Here is a 23,403-nt window from a genome sequence, read left to right on the forward strand (position 1 = left end):
ACTTCATGTAACAAAAGTAATTCTGTTTAAAAATACTTGTGAAGCATCTGCTCTTTCAAAATCTGAGTTCATTGGATAATTCCATCACTTTTTTCTTCTGAAAAGTCACCTTAGTAGCCTTCACAGAATGGATAATAACATTACACAAATCATAAAGCTATTTTAGCAACATTCTTGTGTGGTTGGTATGTGTATGTGTGTGAATGTATGTATGTGTGTTACAATTTGAAAGCAAAATAATCTGAGAAGTTTTATAGATAAAGATATGTTAATCTTTGACTATTTTACTATCTAGTGGAAACCCTTAACTCTCTCAGGAATAAAGGATATACAGACTTTGAAATAAAATCCTAAACGCCCATTGATTCCAGCTTATTGTGAAAAGTGTTTAATGCACATTTACATCTGGTGGCAAGCCAATTCATTAAGCTCATATGATTCTTATATTAAGTTTCTGTGATCCCTTATCTACAATACATTCATCTGAGAATAGGTCAATTTAGTTGCCAGACGTACACATTTGTCAGGTAAGCTTTCCTTGTAACTTCCCATCTTCGCTGGGAATGGAAATCACCCACAAGAGAAATGCTCCAAAATTTGGATCTGTACCTTCCACTCTAATTGCATAGAACATCTTCCATGCCTGCAGATATTTTTACATCTAAGACAGCCTGCAGCTCTGCTTGGCAACATGAAACTTGTTTCACAAATTTTTCAGCAGCTGGTATGATAATGAGCCAGTCTTTATGTAAATCAGTGATCTTTCTAATCAATTTTTAACTACAAAATGAATTTTTTTTTAATTTTTGAGTAAATTTTTAATGGCAAAATGCTTCATAAAATCTATTTATTTAGCTTGCTTTTCATTCAGTCTCTAATTTGAATAAATGTTGCCATGAAACAGAAAAAAAATTTCTGCCAGAACTATTGTTTTTTTTTTTAATTTTTTTAAATATTTATTTCTGAGACAGAGAGAGAGAGAGAGAGACAGAGCACAAGTGGGAGGGGCAGAGAGAGAGGGAGACACAGAATCCGAAGCAGGCTCCAGGCCCTGAGCTGTCAGCATAGAGCCCTACGTGGGGCTCAAACTCACAAACCGTGAGATCATGACCTGAGCCGAAGTCAGTAGCTCAACCGACTGAGCCACCCAGGTGCCCTTAGAACTATTGTTTTTAAAGGTGTGATAGGCTAAAGGTACACTTTACTTTTCCTTTTAACTAATAGGATTATAAAATAATACATTTTTACTAATTAAATGTAGTGTTTGGCATATTCTTGCAGTACCCACTTTAAAGGCAGTATATTCACATCAATCATTTTTTACAAAGGCAAAGTACAAAATAAAAATGCTACTTTTGATGCTGCAGGAAATTATTCTTTTTAATTTTATGAGCCAATATTTTTCAAATCACAAACTAAGCAACTATTAAATGTACCCAGTTATTTACCAAGTGCAAGTTACTTTATTATTATGCCATGAAATGACCATTCTTTTGAGAATGAAGTGTAATACTACATATAGGCTCTTTGTTCTCTGACTGTATTTTTGTGTACATGGACCTACTTTCCTGATTTAATACCCTGGAGTACAGTAGTGTCCTCAGAGAGGATGGGAAAATGTACTCAACCTTTACCACAGAACAGGGAATAAAGTTTATTGTTTCATTTATATTTTACCTAAACAGTATATATATCTTTCTGCAAAACACGATGGGTTGTACCTTTTATCCACTTATTTCTAAGGTGACTAGGGATAACTTTTGACTTTCAAAATTCAAAGGTAATGATTTATCTTTGATTCAATATCATAGACATCTCAAATATGCACTGAGCGTGTTATGAAACACCAATATTCTAAATTAAAGTATAGAGGAACATTTTATTCTCACCAATTTGAATAATTAAATACATTCCTAATATTCAAAGATGAGGTTTTAAAAAAGAGCATGGGTTTGACTGATATTTTTGGTAGGCATTCTTTTTTTAAATCTGCATTTTGACTTTGTAGATTTGGATGTGGAACAATATAAAGCTTGCTGCAGAGCAAAGTGTGTTTGAGTTGAAAACCAAAACAAATAATTATTTTTGGAATGACACTACCATTTGCTTTTCTTTTTTTCCCAGATTCAAGATCCATTTCTTTTTCTTTATCATTTAGTTAATTAATTAATTAATTAATTAATTTTATTTTTGAGAGAGAGAGCATCAACAGGGGAGGGGCAGAGAGAGAGGGAGACAAAGAATGTTAAGCAGACTCCATGTTCAGTGGGAAACCCAACATGGGGCTCAGTATCACAACCATGAGATTATGATCTGAGTTGAAATCAAGAAGTAGACGCTTAACCAACTGAGCCACCCAGGTGCCCCCAAATCCACTTCTTGTCCAAATGCTTTTTTCTCCAGCTCTGAAACCTAGAATTTAGAAGAGTGCCTATAAGAAGCTAGATTCTTAATATATATTTAGCAATTAAATTAGTAAAAATGGTTTCTTCCCTTGTCATTGTAATAACAATGCAGTCTTTAGTTTTCAATGACTTTCAGTTTTGTATGTGCTATTTTGGTGTATAGAAATGCATATTTTTGTTTTTGTAAGCTTTATGCAGACCGATTTGCCTGATGAACATAGATGCAAAAACCCTCAACAAAATACTAGCAAATTAAATCCAGCAGCACATTAAAAGGATCATGTACCATAATCCACGGTGATTTGTAGCGCCTGGGTGGCTCAGTGGGTTAAGTGTATGACTTCAGCTCAGGTCATGATCTCACGGTTCGTGGGTTCAATCCCCAGGATGGGCTCTGTGCTGACAGCTCAGAGCCTGGAGCCTGCTTCGGATTGTGTGTCTCCCTCTCTCTCTGCCCCTCCCCGACTTGCACTCTGTCTCTGTCTCTCTCTCTCAAAAATAAACATTAAAAAAATTAAAAAAAAACAGTGATTTATCCTTGGGATGCAAGAATGTTTCAACAAATGCAAATCAATGAAGGTGATACACTATAGAACAAAGGATAAAAATCATATCACATCATCTTCTCAATAGATGCAGAAAAAGCCCTTGACAAAATTCAACATTCATTCATGACAAAAAACTCTCAACAAATTAGGTATAGAAAGAACGTACCTCAACATAATAAAGAGCATGTATGACAAATCAACAGTTAACATCATATTCAATGGTAAAAATATGAGTTTTCCTCTAAGATGAGGAACAAGACAAGAATGCTCTCTCATATTACTTCCACTCGATATAGTACTGGAAGTTCAGGTCAAAGCAATTAGACAAGAAAAAGAAATAAAAAGCATCCAAATAGGAAAGGAAGAAGTTAAGGTGTCTCTCTCTCTTTTTTTTTTTTTTAATTATTTTTTATCTATCTATCTATCTATTTATTTATTTATTTTTATTTGAGAGAGAATACATGAGTGAGCTGGGGAGAGGGGCACAGGGAGAGATAGACAGAGAGAGGGAGAGGGAGAGAGGGAGAGGGAGAGAGAGAGAGAGGGAGAGACAGACAGAGAGAGAGAGAGAGAGAGAGAGAGAGAGAGAATCTTAAGTAGGCTCCAGGCTGAACGCAGAGCCTGACACTGGTCTCTGTCCCATGACCTGAGCTCAAATCAAGAGTTGGATGCTCAACCGACTGAGCTACCCAGGTGCCCCAAGTTGTCACTATTTTTAAATGATCTTATATAAAGAAAACCCTAAAGATTCCACCAAAGAACTATTAGAATTAATAAATATATTCAGTAAAGTTATGGGATACAAAATCAACATACAAAAATCAGTTGCACTTATATAAACTAGTAACAAACTATACAAAAAAGTAATTAAGAAAACAATCCCATTTACAATAGCATTAAAATATTTAGGAATCAATTTAACCAAGGAAGAGAACAATCTGTTCAATGAAAACTGTGAAACATTGATGAAAGAAATTAAAGAAGCATACATAAATGAAAAGATATTCCATGATCATGGATTGGAATTGGAATTAATAGTGTTAAAATGTTGACACCATACAATGCATTCTTTAAGATGAATTACTGTTACCTCCTTCTTGGAAGTTAAGAAAACTGATGCAGAGTCAGAGTTTAAAAGCCACTCACTTCCCTGTGTTGACAAAAAGAAAGTCAACCTCAAAGTAAGTTAGTAAATGCTTCATTTGTTGTCTTACTAAGGAGTATAGCCCAGATACAGTCTTTCAGATCGCTCTGCAGAACTTCTCTGAAGCTCAGTAGCTGTAAGGAAAAGAAGTAAGTGTACGTGCTCACAAGCAGTTCTCCAAATATTTGGATGTCACAAGGTATAATTTGTTCAGTTTTAACAATTAAGGTTTACTGATTTCTACATAGACACGTGAAAGACCCTTAGGTCATCTTAATACGTTATGTTTCTATCGTATCTGATTGTCCAAAACATTGCTTGCATGCCTCCACTTAACTGATTTTCCAGTTCTTCCTGTTTTCAATATCTCCCTGAGGTCAGTTGAGATGGTCACAGAAGACTGACATCAGTCACCTACGCAGTTTTAGTGCACACCTGCAAGCATTTTTTTAGAGAAAGAGAGGTCAATGCTCAGAAAGCCTATAGGTCCCAACTCAGGCAAAATGATGTATACTTTCTATAGCAAGACTTAATAGAAATGGAATGACTAATAAACTGCCTTCTTCATTATAATGACTCAAGGACTGGGCTGGGCGAGGCTCCACCTACAGATGGAAGGTCTTTAAGGCATACCATTGGGCAAGATTGGAATTGCCAAGGACAGAGAAGTGGAACTACCTGGGGGACAGCTAGATAGGGCAATATATGGGTGCAAAACCAGAGAGGAGTTTAACTACAGAAAATACTTTAGATTACTTAAGTGCTTGGGTTTTATTAGATTAATTGCTCCTAATCTTCACTCCTTTCCTTAACCTTATGGGAGAAATACACCTCTCTGTCCCATTATATGGGTTTGGCCAAGTGATTTGCTTTGGCTGATAGAATGTGGGAAGTTTTGAGAGTGTTCCATTTCTAATGCTGGCTTTAAGAGGAATCCAGTTTCTATTGGAACTTTTTTGCACTTCTGCATTTCTACCATGAGAAGACCATGCCTTGGTCTAAGTTAATGGTCTAAGGTAGGTGTGAGACATGTGGATCAGCCTTGAATAAAGCTTAGAACCAATGCTGCCAAATCAGTCTAGGTAACGTAACCTCCCCAAAGATATGTGATGAGGATAGTGATTGTAGTTTTAAGCCACCGAGTTTGGGAACGATTTGCTTTTTGCAATATTAATGTGGCAATAACTGTCTTCCTCAGTGCTTCTCACTTATTCTTGAATTAGCACTATCTTTCAAGTGAATTGGTCCAGCCTCTCTCATTTACTCCTGTCATGCTATTATTTTGAATTATGACCATTAGTCTTCTTTTCATAATCAGAAGTTGACAGAGCTGTACAAATAGGTAGGGAGAGATCATCAAATGGTGGTCCCCAGCATTATCAAATACAGAGAGAATCCGAAGTGGAGAAAAAAGCAGAATTTAATTTAACGTAAGAATCTACTTTGCTGGGTGTGAAATGTAATTTTCAAGTATTCCTCATAAGAGAAGTATGTGAAAATAACTAAGAGATTAAAATATGACAATTAGACTTAGAGTAAGGGTGTGTGAAAATAATAGAAGAGAAAAATTGCTGTTAAGAATTTTTATTAGACTATAGAGTCTCATCTGACTCACTCATGTTTTATACATTTTCCCTGATCCTTATAGGCATAACATTAAACTAACATATTATTAAATATGATTGCACACTGCTGTTCCTTGAAAGATATGCTATTATACCTCCCTCTACTTTTAAGTTCTGCAAATTAGTTTGGCTTAAGTCCAAAGCAGCACCAATACTTATGCATTATTTAATTTAAAAGCCCTGAAATCAATTTTTAATCCTCAAATATTGTTATTTTCAAAGGAAATATGATCTTCTTGGCTTTATTTCCTACAACAAACAAAACTATTCTAAGAAATTATTTGACAGAACTTGTAAATGTAATTGGACTGTGGTATACTAGCTTAGAATTAAAATTGCCCTCTGTTTATTGCAGAGTAGTTTACACAAGTTTTTTTTTTTTTTCATGTAAAAACCTGGGCTAGGTAAACTCTGTTACATTTAGAACTTTTTATGATAAAGTACTCGGTATTGTAACAGAATTACTGTGTTCTCTGGAAGGCATGTCTTCAAAAACATATTCCACTTTCAGCTTCTTAGACCTAACGTGATTGTCTTTTAAATTCTTTATTGTGGTGAAGCACAATATCAACTTTCCAATTATTCAAGTTGTGGCTCATAGTAAGCCCTTACTCTCCTTTGGGAAACTAAGTCTATTAACCACAAAATGCCTTGGAATTGTTCTTTTCAGTGTTTCTCAGCGATGTTTTTCCCTTTCCTGGCATTGTTCTAGAAGACCTTTAGCACTTCTTAAAACACTGCAAAGACCATTGTGATGCTTGCACAGACTTAGCACTTAGCAAATGTTTACTGGAGAGGGTGAATGAACGAATGAATTATTCTTTCTCCAAAAATCTGTTATGATTCGCTCCCCCTTTTTTTATGTCCTTAGGCCATACATCTTTAGTACTATGATCAAATAGATCACAAGGACATAACTTAATTACCTTTGCAATCTCATCTCTTAACCATATCAGACACATATTTCATTTTCCTCTCAGGAATAAACTTCATTCTCACAACTGTGTGCTTTTGTTAATATCATTCTCTTAATCTGAAATAGGTTTCCCTAAATTTCCTATCTGGAAAAATCCCATTTTTCTTGCACGTCTCATTTTCACTCTATTTCATAATAATTAAGAGACTAAACATATATCTGCTGTAAGGCATAGGAATTTCACTCCTACGAATTTACCTAAGAGAAATGAAAATATATATCAATGAAAACAAGTGTGAAAGAATATTTATAGCAAACGTATTCCTAATAGCCAAGACTGGAAGTAGGCCAGGTATCCATCAATAGACGTATGGATAAACACTGTATATTTATATTCATACGAAAGAATGCTACTGAGTAATAAAAACGAATGAACTACTCCCACAACATGGGTGCATTTTAAAAGTATATTTCTGAATGAAGACATAATAAAATATTACTACTGTATGATTTCATTTATATGAAGCTTTAGGGAAGTAAAATCTGAGCTAACTGCAGTTGTCCAAAAGTAATATGAGTAAAAAAGAAATAACTTATTGTAAGCAACTGCAATTCTTGGGTGGTTAGTTATACAACAAGGTTACTAATACCAGCATAGCTAGGAAACATATTTTTAAAGTATAAAATAATGTTATGCCCAACTCTCGATTTGAAATTTGGTTGAAATAAAGAATAGGCTCTGAAAAATTTCTTTTCCAAAATGACGAAAAAGGAAGAAGGCAACCTAAATAGGCAGATTTTTTAGAAGCCCTTGGAAAAAACCATGAATTACCTCTGAAAGATTACGAGGCCCAGATGGTTTCACAAGCTAATTCATTTCAGTCTTTTAAAGAAGAGATACTTCCAAGAAGGTATATGCACATGAGTAAAATGTAAAATCTACCCAATTCATTTTGTAAAGTCGGCACAGCAAAAAACACCAAAAATATCACACACACACACGCACACACACACCTCATTTATGGTTAGAAATGTTATATGGTAGATTGGCTGTTTTCAATTTGACCCCATCATCACTTCCCTAAGGTGGGCACTACATTTCTAAGAATTTCCTTCTTTCAAGACTCTGAGGGTTTTCAAGTAGGAGAAACACATGTGTAATTTGGAAAACAGAAGTGAAGTGGCAATCCCCACTCTCAGGTCGCTCAGCCGGATGCTGCGGCTTCTTGGAATTCCTTGTGAGTTTGGAAACCTCCAGCAGCTACATTGCTTCAGGCTGAATTGTTAGTGAGTGTTTCTCTAATTCTCTGGCTCTAGTGATCTAGACCTTTACTCCCCTGCCCCAATGCCTTGCACGTTTATAACGGCTCTGCTCTGCTGACCAAAATAAGACTAATAAAAATGTTCATACCAGAGTCGTTCTAAGGGAACAGAATCGTATGGAGGGTAGTCTGGAATTGATTCTAGAATTTGCTTCTGTTTAAGGGCTTTGCAAAACCCCCTGCAATGGGTAGAAGGGATTCTGATACTCTCTAATATTAGGAAAGAGACTAAAAAACAGCGACAAAACTGAGTCTGAGAAGTCTTAGTATGGACTCAAGCTATAGGGGTTATAAATTTACAATATTTGAACCTCAAATATTCGGTATTTGATTTAGATTTCAACTGTTTTTGCTCCGTACTTAGTTGCCCATGAATGATGTGGCTCCTTTCTAAATACAAGCTTCTCCCTTTATCTCTCATTACCGTATAGTGAGTAATTTTTCCTGTGTTTGTCTTGGGGTTCTTCACACAACAGAGACTGTCATAATCATGTCTTTATTTTACAAAGTTACCATTGGAAGGCCTGGAAAATTCTCTATAGAAGATTGTTACAATGCAACTTTACTTACCCTTCCTGCAGCTTGGGAAACAGGTATTGTGGGGAAAATGCTGGGTTAGCCATTGGCCTGTCTGTGAGGAGGGGTGGCCCATATGTCAGACCCTGGCTAGGTCACCAATTGTTGGTTTGAAACTTCAGGAGCTCCCCAGGTGAAATCTGAAACTAGGCTGCCATACACAGAGTACAAGGAGAGACCCAAGAAACAGGCAGACTATTCCAGATTGGTAGGGGGGCAAGTTTAATAAGCAAGGAAGCTTACATATGAGGCTTGCCTAAGACTGCTACAAGATAAGTAAATCTTTAAGTTGCCCACCAGAATTTTTTTAAAAGAATTTTCATATTTTTTTAAGTTTATTTACTTATTTTGAGAGAGAGAGCAAGAGAGCAAGCACAAGTGGGGAAGGGACAGAGAAAGAAGGAGAGAGAGAGAATCCCAAGCAGGCTCCGCACCACCACTGCAGAGCCCAATGCGTGGCTCAAATTCAGGAACCGCAAGATCACAACCCGAGCCAAATCAGAAGCTTAACTGACTGAGGCACTCAGGCGCCCCTGCCCACCAGAATTTTAAAAGTTTCTATAGAGGCTTTACTGGGGTTCAGTCACATATATGCTCCAGATGGTCTCAACAACACACTACTCTCTCAAGGTTGAATTCTTGAGATGTCTCCAGCTATGGGAACACATTCCAAGGACAGGGTTGTAGGTAAGGAGACTCTGATTGCCTGGGTCCAGTTCATGGGTCAACCAGCAGTCACATACTCTCAATGACCTCTTTTAACACCTATTTTCTAGAATCCAATAACCATGTTGCCTAGAGAAGTTATTTTCATTCTATGCTTTATAGGGCTTCTTCTATTAGCCCATATTTTTGGCTACTTAGAATGTTTTTATACATTCATACCCCTTTTCTGTTAATAGTGTCTTCTTTCACTGGAAGAAGTCTTGTCTGCTCAATATGATCATTATGGAACTATGAATCTCATTCCCAGAGCTATGTTAGTTGGTTCAGATATAAGAACATGATCCAGAATAACTAAACAAAAATAAACAAAACACACAGTTTCTTAAAAATCTATTTGGAGTAGAATTATACAATCATATGGACATTAACGTTTATGCTACATATTTGAACACTTAAAATCCATAATTAATAAGCTTAATCTAATAAATAAAATATATACTCTTTTGAGTTCAATATAAAGTATTTTTAAAAAAATGAACAAATACTAGACTACAAAAGACATCTCAAAAATTCCAAAAGAATTGACAATACAAAGATCAAGGTATCTCACTACAGTCTCCACATAAATGATTAGTAGTAAAATTAATTTTAAAGATGTGCTTATAAATTATGCAGGTAAGAATTGAAATTACTTAAAAAGATCACTTAATTAATTTGTAGTTTGTAACTAATGTTGTACATATGGAGTAAATTATAATGTTGAAGCAATGTAATAGTAGTTGTTCAAATCCAAAAACTAGAGAAGACAACTAGAAGAAATATATAAATACAATGAGAAAAGAATTCACAAGAAAGCAAAAAGTACATTCCTAACAATATCAAAAGTTGATTATTTGAAAAAACTAAGAGACAAAAGTTTAGCAAGATTGATAGAAAAGAAAGAGATAAAAATAGTGCTATGGAAAAGTGCATGTATTTACAATGCATGTATAATGTAGGATTTAAAATAAAGTAGTACTGGGGCGCCTGGGTGGCGCAGTCGGTTAAGCATCAGACTTCAGCCAGGTCACGATCTCGCGGTCCTTGAGTTCGAGCCCCGCGTCAGGCTCTGGGCTGATGGCTCAGAGCCTGGAGCCTGTTTCCGATTCTGTGTCTCCCTCTCTCTCTGCCCCTCCCCCATTCATGCTCTGTCTCTCTCTGTCCCAAAAATAAATAAATGTTGAAAAAAAAATTAAAAAAAAAAGAATAAAATAGTACTAACAAATTTATTGAAACACACTAAAAAACTAGGTGAAATGAACAATTTAAAAGAAAGGAATTACCAAAATTTACTCAATTATGGAAGAGTTAACTGAAATGAACCAACAGAAAAATTCAGTTAACAATAAAGTGTCTCTATTTACCATCTTCTTCCTACTCTCCTCAATTTCCCAGATGAGTAATAAACAATTTCTATCTTATGTAAGAGTATTTGAGAGACTAAGAGTGTAAACTCTGTATCTTGTTTTACAATGCTAGAATAACCTTGATTTAAAAAAAATGTAAGGTGAACATAAACAAATCACAAATAACTTCATTTTTTATATAGATGAAAAACTCTAAATTTGAAAAAGTTGGATTTATCGATTTAAATAAAAAAATAGTAGTAAGGCAAGAATTTGCTATCTCTGGGTCTCCTCTCTGTTCCTCAAACATGCTAGGTAAACTCCTCTTAGGGCCTTTTCACTGACTGACTCTTCTGCCTGAACATAAGCAAGGCCAACTTATGTGAGTGCTTCAAACCACTGCTCTAATAAGATCTCAGTGAGACTTAACCCTGATCACTCAGTTTAAAATTGACGCTCACCCTCCTCCCCCTGAATCTCCTAACCCCCTTAGCCTATGTTACCTTTTTAAAAATTTTATAGCACTTAGCTCTTTTAAACATATAATTTATTTATTATGTTTACTGTAAATTGTTTGCCTTTCCTTGCCCCACCCCACTAGATTATAAATTTTATGAAGGTAGAGATATTTGTCTCTTTTGTTGATTGATATACTTCAAGCACCTAGGACTATGCCTGCTATATAATAAGTACCCAATAAATATTCATTGGATGAAATAGTTCATGATTTGAAAACTCAGTATGTTATTACCAGAAATAGTATATGCCAAAACACACTTCAATATGAAGAATATTTCTCAGTTATCACACATTACTCAGCTGTACCAGTGGAAGAAATATTGAAATATTTTCATACTGCTGGAAATATAGCTGTGCCTAAGTCCCCCAAGTGCTTCCTTTCTGCTACTTTAGTCACCCTGGCTCCCTTCCTGGGATACTGGTCCTCTCTAGGCTTAATTTCCTTTGGTTAGTGACAATTACAGTTATTAGTTACAGAAAATTAAATACTTTTAAGATCACCATTTTTTAAAATAAAACATGGAAAAAAAAGGTAATTGAATGAAATCACCTGAGGAGAGTACGGAGAGAAAAGAAAAAAAAAAAAAAAAAAAGACATAAGGACCAAGGACAGAGCCCCAAAGCCATTAACATTTAGAAAGAGAATATAAAGAAGATGGATAGAGTAATGAAAGATGTAGGAAAAAAAATTGCAAGCATTTATTTTCATAAAAGTCAAAAGAAAAAAACTTTTTACTTGTCCTGTTTTCCTCAAATGATTGTTGAAATTGTTGAAACAATATTGTTGTGAGTTTGTAAACCACACCAACTGATTTGATTGCTTTGACATTTGTCAACTTAGTTACCCCATCCTCTACCTATAGAGAAATCAGTTAATCTAGTAACCTTGCTTGTGCCTCTTAGCTCTTCATCAGCCAAGAAAATGTAGGAGGACTAGAATATTCACCAGATATTTTGGGATTGTGCAGACTTTGGTGTCATGAATATTTGAAACTATGTATCAAATAACTTTTAGTATGGGAAATAATATAATAAATTTTTATCAGAGTAAAAAATAATTTCCACAATATACTACATATATAACAAATAAGAAAATGAATTAACATAAACTTATAGTGTAAATTGATTTAAATATTTTCTTTTAGTACTGTAATTTTTAAATCTTTTTTTTTTTTTTTGGTAAATATTTGCAGTGTATTTCTGAGCACTGGTGCTATATCTTCAAGAGTTTTTTTTTTTTTATGTTTATTTTTGGAGAGGGGAGGGGCTGAGAGAGAGAGAGAGGGTGCGTGCCCTTGAACAGGGGAGAGGGAGAGAAAGAGGGAGAGAATTTCAAGCAGGCTCCATGCTGTCAGCTCAGAGCCAGATGTGGGGCTCTATCTTGTGAACTGTGAGATCATGACCTGAGCTGAAATCAAGAGTTGGATACTTACTCAACTGAGCCACCCAGGTGCCCATATCTTTGGGGGAGTTTTATATAATATTGTCATTTTGAAGGATTTGGTGCTTATCAGTAGATATCAAATTCAGAAAGTGATCTAGATAGGGGTGGGTATTTATTTACAGTATCTAACAGATGCCTTCTAACTATAAACATGGACAACCAAAGTCTCGTCTTTTTTTCTTTTGCAATGTGTGGCTAATAACTATATCTACTGCTTAGGGTTGGTATAAGAATTAAGAAAAATATGGCATTTAAATTATTCTGTACATTGCAAATGTACATACTTAACCTCAGATCAATACTTGCTAACATTAAATACAGTGTGGCGAAAAAGACTAATCTCCCTTTACTTGTAGGTTCAAATCTTTTAATCTTTCCCTTCTGCCTCTTCTCTCACAAAACACCATGTGGTCATTTGTCTTCCTGTGTGACAAAGAAAGCATTCAATAATTGTTAGCTAAAAGATATTAGCAAGTGAGTATTAGATCACTGAAGTGTCTTTATTGTTAAAATTTAGAAATAGATACTTTTTACCTCTTTGACTAGAGTTTCTAGGTTCTCCTTTGGAATCTTTCCACTTCTCACTCCACTTCTTATTTTTTTTTGATCAATTAATTTCTTTTTGAGAGAGAGAGGGAGAGCATGAGCAGAGGAGGGACAGAGAGAGAAGGAGAGAGAATCCCAAGCAGGCTTCACACTGTCAGCTCAGAGCCCGACTAGGGGTGAAAACTCACAAACTGTGAAATCACGACCTGAGCTAAAATACAAGAGTCAGATGCTTAACCGACTGAGCCACCCAGGCACCCCTCCACTTCTTATTTTCAAAGGTGCCTAGCTCTTGTGTTAATTCTAGATTTTCCTCCTGTTAAAATTTATTCATTCACTAAAGGTTTACAAGGTAGCATTAAAAAACATTAACTCTGAAGCCAACCAGATCTTGGTTAAAAATCTCCATTCTGTCATTGAAATAGCTGTGTGGCTTTTTGCAATTTTTTTTTTCTCTTGAGTATCACCTCTGTCTAATCTCTAAAATCACCTCATTAATTAATTGAGAAGATTAAATGAGCTAGTTTAAACTCCAGGTACTTAGTGGGAAACTTAATACCTGCTTTCTCTTATTCTCATTGGCTTCAAGACATGAATTAGTATTAGTCATTTTTGAGGGTATCACTCCACAAATATTTTGTGACTCGTAGCTTTGCACATGTATCTGAGGTAGATGTCAATTGTCAGTGAAAAAAAATGTGAGGAGGGAATATTTGTAGGCAAGTGGGCCTTCTTTGTACTTATATAAACCATTCTTGCAAGCATACAAAAACTTTCCCACAGATAAGCCTAATCCTGATTATGGGGGACATAGCCCTACTTATTTTCTTAAATTCTTCTCAGTTGTTATTGGTATTATTTCTAATGTGTATCAATTTCAGAATATAAAAAAATTATATATATCAACAGAAATATTTGCCTGTCACCAGTATGTGAAGTAAAAAGCAAATTATACAAGATGTTCCATAAGAGGTTTATTGGAATTGGTTTTATTTTTTTCCAATGGGACATCTGTCAGAGTATTTATTTACCCATGGCAGTGGGGCATCCAGGGAATCAGATCTAATTTAATATTTAAAAATATTTTAAAGGTGGGATTGGAAGAGACTGAGAAAAAGCTCTCTTGGCTGCAATAAAAGCTAAGGATTAGTAGCAGTGTTCTGACCTGAAATTTAGGTCTTGTGATTTCTTTCCAGGAGATTTCTCACTGCATGAAAAACCTGTCTGAAATGGCCTTGTTATTTAATTCAATCTTAATTGGATAAAAACCGTCAAAATCTGAGGGATTGTTGAAAGCCCCCAAAGTGCACAAAGGTATTTTTTTAATGGTAACATTAATCGTTTGGAAGTGAAAAAATGTCCTTCATCAAGTCACTGAACCTTTCCACTATAATTGGTTGTAGGCTTATTTTGCATTTCTTTCAATTTTGAAAGTTTCAAGGACATAAAATTTAATCTCTAGAGCATATGCCCTGTTTAGGGGAAGGTTCAGCCATTTTCAAAAGAAAGCTAAGCTTTGTGCTCATTGAGGTATATTTTAGAGATTCTCCACGTGGCTTAATTATGAGTACGTCTTGTTTGCTACAAGAAGTGAGTCAGCCTTCGTGTTGTAATGAGACCCCCTAGAGGAAGAGTCGGATGCTAAGGGACCAACACAGGGTGAGGACCAGCTCCCTAAAACAGCTTTCCTAACCTGGCCAGAATCCCTGAGCGCTATCAGGCCAACGTTGGGTGGAGAAGCAAATGCCCAGGTTGCTTTTCTTTTGCAAGAGATGTAAATGACCGGCTTGGGGGACACAGCTAGGGAAAAGGGTTCTTTGGGTCACCCACTTCTTCTAGTCCCGTCAGTGACTCTAAGAGAACATTGGAGGGTGTGAGGCAGGACCATTTCTATTGTTATCCTCTTTGAGACAAAGGCGCGGGGCGGGCAACTGGTGCCTGTCCTTTGCGTTGGATGGGTTAAGGGAGGCTAGGATGGCAGGGGGGCGGAGGAGTGGGGGGGGGATCCGTTCGGTTTTGCCTCGGAGCGGACCTGCTCGGTCGGTGCCGCCCCGGCCGGCCCATCCCGGGGCGCAGGGTGGACGCGGCTGGGCAGCCGCAGCGGCCTCTGCGTCAAGGAGCGGCGGGGCGGGGAGGTGCGGCGCCCAGCCGGACGACCCGGCTCCCTTCCCCCGCGGCGCCCGCAGCCTCCCCCTCTCCCCCGCAGCGGGTCGGCGGCCGCAGCGCGGGCGGGCCGGGCACGTGGGCGCCTCCGTCACACCCTCACTCACACCCTCACACACACCCGCGCGCACGCACCCGCGCGCCTGCATCTCGCGCTCCTTCCCTGGCCGACACACCGGCGCTCGCGAGTCCCTCGCAGCCAGCCCGCAGGGCAGCGACACCCCCACCCCCCCCCGCTCCAGCCCAGCCCCAGGGCCCGCCCGAGGCCAGCGGCTGCTTCTCTCTGGACAGCTCCTTCCCCGCCTCTGTCGCAGCCACTTGGACCCGACCCTTTGGCCACTGCCGCTGCTGTCGGGACGTGGGAGAAGCGAGAGGCGCCCGGTGGAGACACGGGAACGGTAATGACACGCTCCTACAGCTAAGAGCACGGTTTTAGGCAGGGCGGGGCTCCCCGTTAGCCACCCCGGAGCCCGGGGACAGGGGCGCGAGCGGACTTGATGGATGGATCCCGGGAAGGACTCGAGCTGGGTCCTGGGGTGAGGGGGGGGGCGGGCGGCTCTAAAGCTTTTGAGGGTGAAGTTGGGCTCGGCGCGCGACCCTCCAGGCTGTGTCTTGCACCTGTGCACAATGGGGGGAGGAGGCGAGAGCCGCGAGTAGGGGAAGCACATGGGTTGAAACGTTCCGCCATCCTTCCTTCTCGTGGTGGAAATCGCCTACAGCATCCCCGAGAAACTAGTGGCTTCCAAGTCCAGTGAGGAATGGACGTGGGGGCGGGGGGTCCAACTGGGGCAAGCCCGAGAGGAAAGTTGGTAGGGTCTGGACGGAGCGAGGCGCTTCCGAGGTTCTAGGGGAGTTAGCAGCCGATCCCCGTGCGGGTGGGCGGCGGCGCGGGGAGAGGAGCCAGGCTCATTTGTCATTCGCTTCTCGTTGCTTTTGGCCACCGCCGAACGCGATCCCCCGAGGCTGTGTGTTTTCACGTGACCCCCGTTTCCCCCTAGCCTGAGGCATCCTGGATTAAGGGTCCTAAAGCGGGCCTTTCGCCGCACAGGGCACGTGGCTCCAGAAGAAAGCACAGCCTGTGTGTTTTTCTGCGCATCCAGGAATTTGAGCGTGTGGCGGTGAGATGGTGGTGCGGGGATGTGAAGGAGAGGATGGGCGGAACGGGAAACCCAGACCATTTCTACACCATTCGCTCGGCTCGTGTGTGCGCGGCCTGGGCAGAGGACGGTTTGGAGTACAGGGAGGGGCTTCCGGATCAAAACATGCAGGCATACCAGCCTCGTAAAAGCGAACGAATCGCAACGCCGAGCCGAGACATCCCGGAGACAGGCGTGGACCCACCCTGTCGCAGAGGCCGCAAGAACGGGAATTCTTTTCCGTTAAGCCGAGGAGCGGCGTTTGCCGCGCGTGGGAGAGGGAAGCCCCCAGGCTCGCGCTCCGTGGCGTCTCGCTCCCTTCCCTCCTTCCATCCTCTTCCTTCCCAGGGAAAGGTTGGAGTAAGACGGGGCGGGGTCCGCACTCCGGCGCGGTGACGTCAGCAGTGTTTGGGTGCTTATGCAAATGAGGCTGCGTTCGTTGCTCCCAGTCGGGTCGTTCCCTTCCAGGTCTTAAAGGTAGACCCAGCCTTTCTTAGCCTGCGTCGTTTGTACGGTTCACTGCCCGAAAGCACCAAGAGGACTGGAGGGTTCGCTTTGTGTACTGCGTTTAAGAGCCTCATCACCCAGTTTTAAAAACTGTTTATGCCTGGTTGCTTTCCGGGGATACAGGAAACAAACTGTTTGCTTTAGGAAGTATCGTTCTCTGACGAAGCAACCTTGTAGAGGTTCTTACCCCCCCTCCTCCGCCGCATTTCTTTTCCGCAACAACAGTGTTGACATGCAGACCTACTTTTGTCTTTGACGCCTCCTACTAGTTTTGACTTATGTAGTAAGTACTTAATAAGTACTTGATGCAATGAATTTTCCTTGAAGAGTGTCTCATTATATTCGGCATATTCGATCATCAGAATCATATTTTATTTTTGTGTGCGTACCCTTTGTATCCACATGATCAATGATACGTGTTGATTTATTGGAGTAAAATATATTATTGAATTCATTGGACATTTTCATCCAAATGAAACATGTAATGTGTTCTTTTTTTCCAGGAAGGCAGCAATTAACACTATTCTGAAAGGAAGACAGTCTCTTGTGTTGACAAGTTTTCTTTTCTCTGATTGTATGTTGTTTCTTGATTCCAGAATTACTGTGTACCTCCAATATTGTTAACTCAAGAGATAGTATTTTAATGGCATTAAGAAAGCTATTTATATGTGTTTCTAGAAAATAAGTGCTATGTCATCCAAATAATAACATAAGTAAGAAATACCGTCTTGGTCTGTTGAGGCTGCCAATAGCAAAATACCATGCCCTGGGAGCTTTATAAACAATAGAAATTTATTTCTCATGGTTTTGGAGCCTTAGAATTCAAGGTACCAGCAGATTTGGTGTCTGGTGAGAGCCTGCTCTCTGGTTCATAGATGGCAACTTTCACTGTGTCCTCACATGTTGGAAGGAGCTAGTTAGCTCTCTGAAGTTACTTTTATTACCCCAAAAAGCCTCATCTCCTAATACAATCATCCTGGTGTTAGAATTTCAACATATGAATTTGGAATGGAGGACACAAACATTCAAATCATAGCAAATAGTAGAAGAATTTTTAAATTGGCTAATAGCTATTTGAGATACTAATAATCAAATGAAATGCTTTACTGGTCAATTGTCAACTTAAGTTAGAATAATTACTAAAACCTAAACTCTATGTTTATAATCATTAATTTACTCAGTGATCAGTGTTCAAATTTTGCTGTGTGCATGTTAGAAAATACAGTTGTCCTGTCATAAAATAAAACTTGTGTATAAATAGGTAAGAAATTTGTATTGTGTTGAACTCTGGGTTTAATTCCCAGGTAATTAAAAAGACATTGACTTAGAATGATAGACCTGAAAGAGACCTTGCTGATTATCAAAAGCTCTGAAAACTTTTGCTTCTCAATTTACTTCTGCACTTCTTTTGGGTAATGTGTTAACTCTTTATTACTACATACATATGCATGATTGGATATATTAATATATTCTATGCAGAGTAATATTAAAATGGTTTCTGAGCAGATGCCATTAACAGAATTCCATGGGCGTAGTCTGATACATGAAAACATTTAAAGTTACACGGCAGGACTCTTTATATTTATTTCCAATTTCCCTTATAACTTAAAGTAAACCCTAACTACTCTTCTGGATGCATATGGTAAACTTTTAATGAATTTATCGACTTAAATATTAACTTTGACCAATAGTGATTTACTTATATTTCTCTGTGAATAACAAGCCCCAGAGACTGGGCTACAGGGTAGTTTTGAATGCACAGTATCACTTGTTGGAGAACTGTTTTCAGTCTTGAAGGTCACATTATTTCCTTGTGATTAATACACTAAGGTATCCTTTCACATAAGATTCATTGATTGTTATCTTTGAATGAAATGCTTACACTGGGAGTTGTTTCACTGGTCAGATTGACAAAGATAAAAAAAAATGACTCACTGTCTTCAAGAGGGCAGAGGGAAACAGGCAGTCTCATACATGCTAGTTGTAGTACAAGTTGAGACAACTTTTATAAAGAGCCACTTGTCAGTATTTACCTAAATTATAGAAGCACATAACCTCTTATCAAGTAGTTCCTCTTCTAACAACGTATTCTGTAGATATGCAAATGCCAGATATACAAAGTCAGTTGCTTGAACATTGATTCAGATTATCAGAAATAACCTAAATGTATACTCATGCCATGGTCTATCATATAATTATTAAGACAAAACAAAACAAACAAAAGGCAAAAACGAGCAATTGTAATGAGAGCAAAAGTTTTTGAAGAATTTTTAAGTGAAAAACGAAAAGGCAGAGTTATACATATAGTGACAGTTGTGTAAAAAAAAACAGGTTGGGTGGGTGGAAGAACACACCTATTAGCTTGAATATACACCAATACCTGTGGAGGACTTTGGTGACTTACAGGGAGATGGGGGTGAAACTGATATGCTGAGGGAAAGAATGGGAATACTTTTCACTTTATGCCATTTGATACTATATAACTGTATTACTTATTCCAAGTATAGATTAAAATATATTCTAAGGTGAAAACAATAGTTGGGGTGCCTGGCTGTCTCAGTTGGTAGAACATGTCGTGAGTTCAAGCCCCATGGCGCTGGGTGTGGAGCCTATCCAGGCATCAGATGCTGCCAAATGAGTAAGGTATAAAAGCCAATGAGTGTTTTGGCTCCATGATTTTTTTAGGATCTGAATTTACAAGAAAGTCTCTACTGTCAACATTATTAATAGTAAAATTATATTAGAGCAGCAGATGAGATTTAGTGGAATCATTAAATTTAGCCAGTTTTATTAGCATAAAAATACAAAGAAAATTGTTTTTAGTGAGTGGAGTAGGGTTTTAAAACAATTTTTATTTTAGATGGTTATAGATTCACATGTAGTTGCTCAAAGATAATACAGAGAGCTCTATGTGCTCTTCACCCAATTTCCTGAAAATGTAACATCTTGAAAAACTGTTTTACAACATCATAATCCGAATATTGACATTGATAAAGTCAAGTTATGGAACAGTTCCATCACTGTAAGGCTCCCTGTGTTACCCTTTATAACTACAACCGCATCACTCTGTTCTTCATATTTATTATTTTGCATTTCAAGAATGTTATCAAAATGGAATCATATAATATGCAACATTTTGAAGTTGGCTTTTTCCACTCAGCGTAATTGTCTATAGATTCATTCAAGTTGTGTATGTCACTAGTTTGTTTATTTTTATTTTTGAGTAGTACTCCATGGTATGGATTTACCAAAGTTTGTTTAACCATTCACCCATTAAATGACATCTGGGTTGTTTCCAGGTTAGGGTTATTATGAATAAAGCTGCTATGGATACTCATTTACAAGTTTTATGGAAGATAAATTCTCATTTCTCCAGCATAAATGCCCAGGAGTGCAATTTCTGGGTTATATGATCGTTGCTTGTTTAGTTTATTCTCACCAGCAAAGTATGAATGATCCAATTTCTCTGTATCCTTGCCAGAATTTTGTCATCCCTATATTTTAGTTGTTTTGAGAGGTATGCAATGACATCTCATTGTAGTTTTAATTAGCATTTCCCTAATGGCTAATAATGTTGAACCTCATTTCATGTGCTCATTTGCCATCCACGCATTGTATTCAGTGAAATGCCCCTGTATGTCTTTTACCCATATTTTTAATTGTTGAGTTTTATGAATTTCTTATAGGTCCTAAATACAGACCCTTTCCCAGATATGTGGTCTGCAAATATTTTTCTTCCAGTCTTTAGCTTATTTTTTTGTCCTCTTAATGGGTTCTTTCACAGAGTAAAAGTTTTACGTTTTGAAGTCCAGTTTACCAAATTTTGCTCTGATGGATTTTGCTATTGATGACATATCTAAGAGCTCTTTGCTTAGCTCTAGATTGCAAAGATTTTCTCCAATGATTTACTTAAGACATCTTTATAGTTTTATATTTTACATTTAAACATTTTTTTTTCTGGCATTATCTGCTTATAGTTTTAGTATCAGAGTAATACTAGCTTCACTAGCTTCATAAAATGAATTCTGAAGTGTTCCATTACTTCTCTCGTCTAGAAGAGATTGTGCAGAGTTGGTGTTAATTCTTCTTTAAATGTCTGATAGGGTTCCCCATTGAATCCAGGTAGGTCTAGAGATTGCTTTTGTGAGAGTTTAGAAATAATGCATTTAAGTTCCTTAATAGATATAGAGCTATTACATGATCTGTTTGATATTGGGTAAGTTGGGGTGGTTCGTGTTTTTCAAGGAATTTGTCCCCTTTATCTAAGTTGTTAACTTATGTGTATAGAGTGTTTTGCTACTCTTCCCTTATGATCAGTTTGATGTCTGCAGGTTTTGTTATTATAATTCCTGTTTCATTTCTGATATATAACTGCCTTAAACATAAGGCTGACCACATGAAACTTTACATGAGAATAACTAAATGTGTCTTTTAAGATTAATATTTATCTTACGGTTAAAAGAAAATCACTGCATGGGTTTAAACTCTAAGTTACATCCCTTTTGTATGGGTCTAGCCCCTTTGTGAACAGTTCCTTGGACAATATTTTAAATTTCAGTAGAGTTAAATATTTATACTTCCAGTTAAATTCAGTGAATATTCAGTTTATCTCCCCCATAGGCAAATGTTTAAATTATCTGTTGCTACATCGCAAACTGCACCCCCCACACACACACCATTTTTTTTTTTTTCCAATAGATTTGAAACAATGATTTATTTAGCCTCTTTAGCGTCTGTTACCTTTCTGGTATTATAATAACTTAAAACAATAATGAATTATTATTTCTTATTATTTTGTGTGTTGTCTGGGCTCAGCTGAGTACTTCATCTGTTCCATTTGGTATGTGCTGGCAGCTGGACTGGGGCTAGAATGTCAGTGCCTTTGTTCTTGTGCCTAGGGCTTCAGCTTAAATGGCCGAACAATTGGTGGCTGACTGAGACTTTCTCTCTCTCTTTCCATGTGAGATTTCTAGCAGGGCATATGGACTTTTATATATAGTGTCTGAATTCCAGAAGAGTGAAAGCAGAAACTTTCAAGCTTCTTCAAGCCTAGCCTTGGAACTTGCAGTGTCACTTCTGCCTTCTACTGGTCCAAGCAGGTTCAGTTACTTCCAGAATTCAAACTCAAGTTCAGGTACAGCCCAGAATTAAGAGAAGAGGAAATAGGCTCCGTTTCCTAATGGGAGGAGTAGCAGGCAGACATGCGCAGCATTGAGAGGAACTAAAAACATTCTTTTTGCAAACAATCTACTATGGGAAATAACTAAGAAAGATCATACTTGATATTTTATGATGGTCATGAATAAAACATGGTGATGAATAAAACATTTGCTTCCAAATTCATTTTTCATGATAGGACAATACAACTATACAAATAAGTGTGATATAATATTCTATGCCTGTAGTCAGCTAAAAAATATGTCTACCTACTAATTCTTGGTACTTGTGAATGTCACCATATATGGAAAAAGAGTCTTGGCAGACATAATCCTCTCATGAAGAGATTATCCTGATATGTACAGATGGGTGCTACATGTCACCACAATGTCCTCTTACATGAAAGAGTCAAAGGGGATTAGATACACACAGAAGAGGAGGAGACAGTGTGAGGATGGAGGTTGTAATAGGAGGGATGTGGCTATAAGTTAAGGCATGCTGGCAGTCTCCAGAAGCTAGAAAAGGCAAGGAACAGACTATTCCCTAGATCTCTTGAGGGAGGGACCTTCCCATGCCTTGATTTTGGTTTGTTGAAATTACTTTGTATCTCTGATTTCCAGATCTTTGAAGAATTCATTTATGCTATTTGAAGCCACTAAATTTGAAGTAATTTGTTACAGCATTCTTAGGAAATGAATATAGTGTCTAAATTTGAGGTGTTTTCAATATGTAATTTAAGTGTTTAGAAGAACTTTTGTCTATTTTTAAAATGTTTAAGAGATTTATTAAAATACTTAAGTGAGATTTAAACTCTGTCCTTGATTCATAGAAATCAACAAAAAATATATTTCAATTTATCGAAATTACCTTATAATTTTGCAATAATTGCCAGGTCACAGGAAGTTACAAAAGGAGGTCCTTGTGTACCCTTCACCTGGGCTCTCTCATTTTACAATCTTGTATAAATGTACAATACAATATCAAAACCAGTGTATTGATATTAGGATAGCCGGAGAGTTTGTCAGGGTCCCTGCCTGTGTGTGTATATATGTGTATGGTTTTTTGCAGTTTTATCAAATGTGTAGCTTCCTGTGATCCTTAACCACAATGAAGACACTAAACTGTACCATCTCACAAGATTCCTTTGTCCTTTATAGCACACCCACCGGCCCTTCTCTCCCCTGACTGCTAGCAACCACTGTTCTGTGGTTCATCTACGTAATTATGTTATCTTACAAATGTTATATAAGTGAATAATTATGCAATATGTATCCTTTTAATATTGGCTTTTCCCCCATGCAGCATCATTTCCTTGAGGTTCATCCAAGTTATCGCATGTATCAA

The 23,403-nt window shown here is 37.9% G+C and overlaps 1 protein-coding gene across 3 annotated transcripts in view; it reads left to right on the forward strand.

The window, feature by feature from the left end:
* Nucleotides 1-15,368: 15,368 nt before the first annotated feature.
* The window catches only part of SLC6A15 (solute carrier family 6 member 15), a 38,666-nt gene continuing 30,631 nt past the window's right edge, over nt 15,369-23,403 (forward strand). The window contains exon 1 of one of the 3 annotated variants that reach the window (XM_040491298.1): nt 15,369-15,657. The gene's annotated coding sequence lies outside the window, so the exon portion shown is untranslated. Of the gene's footprint in view, nt 15,658-16,267; nt 16,378-16,970; nt 17,186-23,403 lie in introns of those variants that run through there. The other 2 variants (XM_040491299.1, XM_040491300.1) reach the window with 2 other exon arrangements.

Source organism: Herpailurus yagouaroundi, unplaced genomic scaffold, assembly GCF_014898765.1.
Source record: "Herpailurus yagouaroundi ecotype Mexico unplaced genomic scaffold, PumYag 182, whole genome shotgun sequence".
Classification (NCBI taxonomy): Eukaryota; Metazoa; Chordata; class Mammalia; order Carnivora; family Felidae; genus Herpailurus; species Herpailurus yagouaroundi.